The sequence below is a fragment of the Pleurodeles waltl genome, chromosome 7 (assembly GCF_031143425.1).
Source record: "Pleurodeles waltl isolate 20211129_DDA chromosome 7, aPleWal1.hap1.20221129, whole genome shotgun sequence".
NCBI classification, from domain to species: domain Eukaryota; kingdom Metazoa; phylum Chordata; class Amphibia; order Caudata; family Salamandridae; genus Pleurodeles; species Pleurodeles waltl.
The window spans coordinates 650,026,787-650,036,833 of NC_090446.1; positions in this window are offsets into that span (position 1 = coordinate 650,026,787).

Sequence of the window (10,047 nt, forward strand, 5' to 3'; positions counted from 1 at the left end):
GGCAATAGATCTGACTTCAACTGGGTACATAGATCGGTGATGGTCTGACGATTCAGACAATAGGTCAGGATGATATGAGTGTCCTCCAGGGTTGCAGGGGATGGTACACTGGTGCATGTCTCAATCTCCTCCTGACAGGGCATCTAGGATAGAGATGAGAGAATGTACAAAGTGATAAGCACTCCACACATGTTAGCTGAACATGTCCTTATCATAAATACCTAACACTGTAGACATGCCTTGCACTGCTGACACACACTATATTGGGCATGCTGAAGTGGCATGAGCACCATCCTTGCTGCACCTTGCTGGCCCTGATCAATAGTTTGTGACACACATCACATTGTAGTGTTCCATATGTGGTACACTGAGCTGTCCTACACTGAGCATTTACGTAGTCAGCTATGTATCCATATGGTTACACCACCTATGAGGCTCCGAGTATCTGGACTTGCACGTCATCTAACAACCGGCCATATGGCGTCACTGTGTCATGCATGTCACATGTATCAGCCTAATAATGATGGCACAACATAGGGCTGCTCCGCATTCTGGTGAAAAAATGTGTATGGTGCACTTATTTAGCTGCAGCAAGGCATGATATGTGCATAAAATGGCAGCCGCCTTTCCTGCAGCACAGGACAGATGGAAGTGACCTAAGTCCGCCGGCGTATGTTGTCATGGCGGTAGGTGGTCGCAACCGCCGTGCAACTTCTCATTGGTTAACATTGCTGCCTAAGGGAGAATGGGGCCAATGTCGATCACCGCCGGCGGTGACGGTCCTGTATGCGGCAGTCGTGATCACCATTTACTGCAGCCTTGCTCACTTGACTCCTGACACTCTTGCAGGCAAGACCTCCACAATGTGAGCTGCTGTTTACTGTCTCTGGGCGCCATCATGTCATGTCTTGCAGGTGATAAGGTCCCTGCCTTCACCCAAGAAGAGAAGCTGTTGGAAGGGGTCCTACCCCTGTATTGACAGCAGTATGGGGCACCAGAGGAACAGTTGAGACCAATGTCATAGTCATGTGTGATATGGGTGGGTGTGAGGGTGAATGGCGTAAGTGTACTGTTCAGGGAGTACATGCATGCATGGAGCATAGATTTAAGGCATGTGAACCGTCACAATGGGTATGTGTGGACATTTGGTGAGTCTGATGTTTATAGTCCAATGCTGTTGGAATAGTGCCAGTCTACATGGCTTTCTCCTTCTGTCTGTGTCACCCATGCACTTAAACGCCCATCATAAGAAGGGGATATGGCGTGCCATCGCCAAGCAAGTGTGGACCCTGGGGGTCCATAGCCGATGGAGCACCCATTGTCGCAAGCAGTGGGAGGACCTGATAAGCGAGGCCTGCAAGACCGTGGAGGCCCAGCTGTGGATGTCCTCCCAATGAGGGAGGGGTGCCCATCGGACCCTGACCCCCCTAATGGCCTGCATTTTGGTGATGGCCTACCCTGAGGTAGATGGGAATTTGAGGGCAGCACAGCAGCCACAAGGGGGTGAGTACTGATTGTATCCTGGGACTTGGCTGGCCTTAAATGGGATTGGGTGCCTCACTGAAGGCAAAGATACATTGTTGTTTATGCTGCATGTTTATCGACATTTGGTAATGGGTATTAGGCACCCTGGCAGAGTATCTTTAGTAGATGTGTTTCCATGCTTTACTGTCAGTGAGTGTACATCTCACACTTCCATACCTCTCCATGTCTGTAATGTTGAAATGCACTGATGACATAGGCACATGTCTGACTCCATCCTGGCCATACAATGGATGTGAGTGTTTGGATCACCCTAAGCATTGTGTATGACCAGCTTCATCCATCTACATTAGTAGCTGTGAGGTGTCAGTCCACTACCATCTGTGTAGCCTACCTGTAGATGCTACTGTGTGACTCTCCTTTTATCGCTGGGACTATGTACATCAGGAATGTATCTGGTATTGACAGATTGTGGGGCTGGCATTACAGTTCCACCACAGAAATGGCCCGCATGGAACAGGAGTATTGTCCAGATAGCTGACTAGACGTGTATAGGTCAGCTGCTGACTGTAGGGTCTGTATAGGTAGTCAAACTGGGATACTGAAACATGTTGAATGTATGAGGCCTGATTGCAAAGATCATGCATTCCTAGGAGCTATACCTGTGGGGATGTGGCCTTTGAACCTATGGGATGGTAGTAGAGGTGGCAAGTGCATTGGCAGATCCCTTATATGCCACCATGGTGTATACATGGCATGTGTGACAAAGCCCTAGAGGTCCCTATGCTGCAATGCTGAGTAACTGCCTACATTTTTCATAATAGATATTTTGGTGCACATCTGATGGCCTGTGACTATTACAGCTTGACTTGGCCAATAGGTAGTGGCAGATTAGGAGTGGTTTGGATATTGCATGACACATGGCATGTTGATGTGATTCAATATTTGGATTCAGTCTCCTCAGGCTGCCTTATGTGGTAGTCGGATGTGTAATTGGTGTACAGCCAGTGGTGCTTGTCCATGTGTGCTGAATGAACCCAAACATGTCCCCTCTGAGATGTGTGTTGTCTGGGCTTTGTGACAGGTTTTGCCATTTGTGGAATGATCTGTGTGAGGCTGGAGGTGTCATGGTGCATAGTCAAACTGGTGTACCTGCATGTGTAGTGGCATTGGAAGTGGTCCATGATGTGGTATGTGTGTTCCAGTGGCACATCTGTTGTGACACTGCACTCAGTGGATGTGTTTGGATGTATTATATGTGAAACATGGCCCATTGTAGCAGCACTTAGTAGTATGGTGAGTAGTGATATATGTGTTGGGTGTCAGCTGCACTGATTCTGTGATAGGGTCTGACTGATCACATGGCTATTACACAGATTCACATAGTACACATCAGATGTGAACTGTTTGGGTGTCTGACTTGTCTTAGCTAAATCAGAGTTGTTCTCCATAATGACATCACTGTACTGAGTGGCCAACCATGCCGTATGACAGGCAGGTGCAGTGTGGTCTGTGAGTGGAGCTGTCTACACTATGATTTACATGTTACAGTGGACATGGTCTGATCATGTGTTATTACTGTAGTGGCCAGAAGTGTTTTGTTCAGTCAGCTTGACATCCAGTGGGTGATAAGTGCACAAAGAGGTATGATGTGTATTCAGGCATACAATTGATACTGCATCCAGGGCATGTTGTGCCAGCAGAACTGGCTTTGGTAGACATCATGTGGATGACTCCAGTTGTGTTGTACAACTTAAATATTGATGTAGGTGTAGGGTTGCAATACAGGGTGGGTTGTAGGAACATGTTGTGACACGATATAGGTAATGATTATTGGCACCTGCGATGGCCTAGCCAGGATAAGTATTATGTATGACTATACAGCTATCAGATCAATGATCCAGTCCTATGAAGGCAATATCTGCAGTGGAACTGTAATAGCAGCCCCACATTCAGTCAATAACATTACCAGTACATCATGTATTCAGTCCCAGTGATTAAACTAGAGTAACACAGTAGCATATGCAGGTATGCTACATAGATGGGAGTGGACTAACGCCTCAGACTCACAAATGCAGATGGATGGAGCTGGTTATACTCAGCACTTAGGGTGATACTAATACTCACGTCCATTGCATAGTCAAGGATGGTCTCACACATGTGGCTATGTCATTTGACCATCTCCACATTCCGGACATGGAGAGGTCTAGTAATGGGAGATGTACATCCACTGACACTAAAGCATGCCAACACATCTACTATCTATACTCAGCCAGGGTGCATGATAGCCATTTCCAATAGACGATACACAAGATGTTATTACAACAATGTCACTTTGCCTGCAGTGAGGCACTTTACCCCATTTAGCCCAGCCAAGTGCCAGAATTCATTCAGTACTCATCCCCTTGTGGTTGCTGTGCTACCCTCAAATGCCCATCTACCTCAGGGTAGGCCATCACCAAAATGTGTGCCATTAAAGAGGGTTCAGAGTCTGGCAGGCACCCCTTCCTTGTTGGGAGGACATCCCCAGCTCGGCCTCTATGCAATCTTCCGGGCTGAGCGTCTGAGGTCCATCTACAGCTTTCTGCAGTGGGTGCTCCGCTCACTGTGGACCCCCAGGGTCCGCACTTGCTTGGTGATGGCACGCCAGATCCCTTTCTTCTGATGGGCGTTCACCTGCATGAATGACACAGACAGAAGGAGAAAGTCAGATACACATGCCCATACCAACAGCAGTGGATAATACACATGTGACTCACCTTCCCCTCGGCTCACATGCCTCAACTCCATGCCCCCTGCATGCATGTACTCCCTCCCCAGCACACTTACACCTTGCACCATCACACACACCCCTGTCACACATGACTATGGCATTGGGCTCACCTGTTCCTCTGGTGCCCCATACAGCTGTTCATATAGGGGTAGGACCCCGTCCACGAGCTTCACCAACTCTTCTGGGGTGAAGGCTGGGGCTCTATCACCTGCAGGACGTGGCATGATGGCTTCCAGAGACAGGACACAGCAGCTCAGCTCGTGGAGGTCTTGCTTTGCCAGAGTGTCAGGAGTCAAGTGAGAAAGGCGACAGAAAATGGCAGTCACATCGGCCCCGTACAGGACCGTCACCACCGGTGGTGATCGCCATTGGCCCCAATCCCCCATAGGCAGCAATGTTCTACAATGAGTAGTTGCATGGCAGTTGTGATCGCCTACCGCCATGACGATACGCCGGTGGACTTAGGCCACTTCCTACTGTCCTGTGCAGCAGGCCAGGCAGATGCCATTTTGTGCACATACCATGCCTTGCAGTCCCTAAATAAGTGCGTCATACACATTTATGTGCAAAATGCGGAGTAGGCCTCTGTTGTGCCATCACAGTTTAGCCAATACATGTGACATGCATGTCACTGTGACGCTTCAACTTGCCCATAATGGTATGTGTTAGCATTGTGACGCATGTCTACAGTATTAGGTGTGTGCAATGATGACATGTTCGGCTTACAAGTGTGATGTACTTATCATTTAATACATTTTCTACTCTCTATCCTAGATAACCTGCCATGAGGAGATTGAGACATGCACCAGTGTACCGACCACTAGTTGACCTTGCAACCATGGAGAACAGGCATATCATCCAGACCTATTGGCTGAATCGTCAGACCATCATGGATCTATGTGCCCAGTTGGAGCCTGATCTATTTATTGCCTGCCATACGCAATCCCTATGCCATCCCTCCAACAGTACAAGTCCTGTCAGTGCTACACTTTCTTGCCAAAAGGTCCTTTCAGAATACGGAGGTCTTGACAGCAGAGATGTCACACCCCTTGTTCAGTCTTATGTTGAAAAATGTACGGTGTGCTTTATTGAAACACCTGGACAGCTACATCAGGTTCCCCCAACGTGGAGATTTGGCCTATGTGAAGTCAGACTTCTATGATGTGGGACACATCCCTCATGTGATAGGGGCCATAGAGGGCACTCATATAGCCTTGGTCCTTCCCAGTGCCAATGAACAGGTGTACAGGAACAGGAAGAACTACCACTCAATCAATGTTCAGGTGGTGTGTCTGGCAGACCAGTACGTCTGGATTTGTGCATTACTTCTCCATTCTGAGGAACTACAATGTCCCACATATGATAGCACGACTACACATAGAGAGGGCTTTGCTCATTGGTGTGTATACATTTGTATGTGTGTCTCTGTTATGGCACCTGTCATCACAATCTTCCCTGTGGCTGTACCTGTATTGTAACAGGTCCTACCGATGTGCACACAGGTGACTCTGGATATCCTAATCTTCCCTGGCTGTTGACACCATAAATACCCTGCTAAGGAAGGGGTCCTCAGTTTCAATGAGGCCCACAGCAGGATGAGGTGTGTAATCGAATGGACATTTGACCTTCTGAAAGCCAGGTTCAGGTGCCTGGACGCCTCTGGAGGTGCCCTCCTCTACACTCCTCTAAAGGTATGCCAGATCATAGTTGTCTGCTGCATGCTCCACAATCTTGCCTTGAGATGTGAGATACAATTTCTAGCTGATGATGAGGAGGAAAGTGATGAGGAGGCAGATGAGGATTGTGCAGCTCAATCTAGGGCTGAGCTCATCAATTAGTACTTCCAGTGACATATAGGTATACTGTCTGTGTATTTGAAAGTGATGTGTATCCACAACGATTGGTGACAGCGGTCCTCCTGATTAGTTTAATCAGTGGTGTTGTAATGTGTTCCTATTCCTATGTGTGTGGTGGGGGAGGTGAGTGCTTGACTGTAAGGTATCTCTTCTTACATGTGTACTCACTGCAGATTGCTAGATTCACATTTCCTATGGACATACCTCTGTTGAGCTATGTCTCCTATTATATTCTCCTGTCCTCATGTTATTCCACCCACTGTGTTATGTAAATCAATGCCTTTGCTACCTATGGCTTGAGGCATTCATGCTCATTAGCCATTAGTAACTGTATACAGAATAGTGTTTAGCATATGGCAGATGGCAGTTACAGTGAACTGTCATGTAGTTCCTGTGACTGGGGATGGAGAAATGTCATCTGTTTCCCCTGCTTCTGTGGCAATCTACACTGGGCTGGACAACTTTGTACTGCATATGTGCTTAGTATGGCACCATGCCTTCTATCCTAATGTAACTGTGTCATGGTGTCTTTTTCAGGTTGGATGAGTGAATTTACTGTAGTGTAGGCCTGGACTAGTGACTACCTGACATCTGCCTTAGTACATATCTGTTGTACTGTGTCTCCTGCAGAGGATGCCTCCCTCTGATTTCCAATGCACTGCCTGTTGGGTTATGGGGGCATACCCACATCAAATGTTGCTGAAAAAACATTTGTACATGTTCAAATAAAGACACATATGCTGTTGCTGTGTTCAATAATGTTTATTGGGCATATAGGGGAAATGTGAGCAAACAATCTATGGTGCATACAGTGACAAACAGGTGATGAGTGGGGTCATGGTAGTTGTAATCATCAGAGTAGGTGGCACAGCTGTAAGTAGCACAGGTCCAGTGTCCAAGGGCCATGAGAAAAAGGAGCAATGGCACTGAACAGTCAACAGGATGTCACAGTGGCACACAAGGGAGAGAAATCAGGAGAGTTTCACTTCCTGGCAGTGAGTTTGGTCTTGCATCTGCTTCAGCCAGATGTCTGGATGGACGTCCATTTTTGTGGGGGTTTCATCAGCTACAGAGGGAGGGGTGCCAGATGCCTGTGGTTCCACTAGCAGGGCCTCTATTCCACTAGCTGTGGCAGATATGGAATGCTCAGATTTGATGTGGCTTGTGGAAGGGGCCTTCTGGTGTGAGGTGGAAGCATGCAGGGTGGTGTTGAGGTCCCTGAGCACCCCTGCAATGGAGACCATGGTGGCATTGTGGACCTGCCACTGCTGCATGACCTCCTGGTGGTATTCCCTCTGCAGCCTTTGATTTTCCCCCAAAATGGTAATTATCTGGCTCATCCTGTTCTGGGATTGTTGGTATGCTCCCAGGAGTTGGGAGATGGTTTGCTGGTCATTTGACCGCCTTGGGTGCCCCGTCTTCTGGCCCACAGGTTCCCTTCCACACCCTCTGCCCCATGTGCCTGTGACCCTGGCATGGTGTGTCCACTTCCAGTGTCAGCAGGACATTCATTTTCTTGGGTGTGAGGGTCAACTCAGGTCCCTGTACTGTGGGGCACACTATTGATTGAACTGTCCTTGGGACACAGTTTTGGGGATGAAGGGTTGGCTATGCTGTTGATGCCACAGGGTGTGGGGGTTGTTGTGGGCAGGGTGAGGCAGGGAATAGTGGACTGACCAGGTGTCCTAGATGGGCCAGGTAAGTCATCAATGTCCAGACATCCAGAGGCGTTGTCCTCACTGGGGCTTTCATTGCGAGGAAGGCTGGCTGTCTCTGGCATTCTCTCCATGGTGGCAGTGGCAGGAGTACCTGTGGTTGGAGTGGGAGAGAGTTACATGGTCGACATGTGATTAGTTATCTCTTTGCCTGATGCATTCAGTGACTTTAAATGATTCCCAGCAATGGCAATGAAAGATGCAGCACTGCAAACATTGTCTGTGGATAGTGGATTGTGACATGTGTACTATGCTCCATTGAGGATTGGTGTCAATCAGATTAGGTACCTTTTGGTGGGTTGGTGGTTCAGGTCCTGTATGATGGTTCACATGACAGGTGTGCTGTGTTTGCTCGTGGGAAATCAGGCTTGCTAGATGTGAGTGGGGATGGCTGTACATTGCAGCATGGTGTCCAAGTGGGAGGAGGTATGTCTGTATGCATAGTGACTTGCCCTGTCTGTGCATTTGGTGCATGGGATTTACCTTCTTGCTTTCTAGCCCATGCTCAGTCCATTTCAGGGTTGCAGATCTGGATAAGCAGCCTTTAGGTTTGGTGACAGTGTTGTGGGTGTGTTTGGCCTTTTTTGACATTGTGTAGTGCCATTGCATTGCTGTCCTTGCCATGTAATAGTCCTCAGTCAAAGCATCCAGTTGGTGTAGCTGGTGCAATAGTCATACATGCAAGAGATGTGCTGGGGAGTAGACAAAGCAGGTTTTGATGTAGATGGGCTAGTGTGTTGTGGGAGTCGTAGTGATTTTTATTGGCACTACTAAGCGTGCACTTCCCAGGGACTGGGGCTGGGTGGTGGAGTGGCATGCAGGAATGTGACATTAGGTGATTAGGTGGGAGGTGTGGGGGAGACTGAGTGAATTGGGGGTGTTAGGGTGGTGTGGAAGCATTCTAGACAGGACAAATGTGTGCCAGGGGAGTAGTAGTTATTTACCAGAGTCCAGTCCTCTAGGTATTCCAGTCAGGCCCTCGGGGTTCAAGATGTCCAAGACCTTCTCCTCCCACAATGTGAACTCTGGGGGAGGAGGTGGGGGCCCACCGCCAGTCTTTTGCATGGCAATCTGGTGGCGTGATGTAGTGGAGCGCACCTTCCCCCGTAGGTCGTTCCACCTCTTCATGATGTCGTCCCTTATGCATGGATGGTTGCCTACTGAGTTGACCCTGTTGACAATTCTCTGCCATAACTAATTTTCCTGACAATGGATGTTTGCTGGACCTGTGCTACAAACAGTTGTGGCTCTACCCTGACAATTTCATCGACCATGACCCTCAACTCTTTGCCTGCGAAGCATGGGTGCTTTTGTCGGGACATGGTGGTTGTTGTGTTGCAGGTGGGGTGGGTATTGTGTGTGCAAAGGTGCAGTGTAGGGTGCTTGGTGGGGGTGTTTAGTTGTATGTGATGGTTGGCTGTGGTATTTGTGTGTGTTCGTTATGTGTGTATTGTGTTGTTTGTGCAGTTGTATGGTGTGTGCTGAGTAAGATGTGTATGTGTGCCTTAGGTGTAAAGGCGGTGTCTGTTTATTTTTGCCTGCTCTCAGTGTATACGATTGTCATTTTGGCAGCAAAGGATTTTGGGTTGTGTAGGGGAGTGTTATATAGGGGGTCATTCTGACCTCAGCGGTAAAAGCCGCTTACCGCCGGTCAGAAGGCCGCCACAATACCGCCGCGGCCGCGGTCAGCCGCCACGGACATTCTGACCCACAACTGCAAAACCTCCGAAAATCCGCCCTCCACTGCAGTCCGCCACATCAGCGGCCAGCGGTAAACTGGAGAAGACCAAACCTCCACCGCCACACCAACAGAAATACGCCCATCCCATTATGACCCGCAAATCGACGCGGCGGTCATTCAACCGCGGTATTCCATTGGCGGTACACACCGCCGCGGTCAAAATACACACACCTTTACAAACCCCTACCACATTGGACAATTTGAAAGGCACACACCTGAAACACATACACACACCACTCCCACACATCCAATACCATATAAAACACACACCCACATCACCCACAAACCCCTACCAACAAAAACCAGAGACGAAGGAGAGAGAGACACATCAGAGAATAGAGAGCCAGACACACAGAGGCACACCACAACATCACACACACCACATAGAAGCACAAAGCACCACACACCAACACACACATCATCATCACATACACCACCCCACACCTCATACACACCACCCCATGGCACCCCAAAGGCACC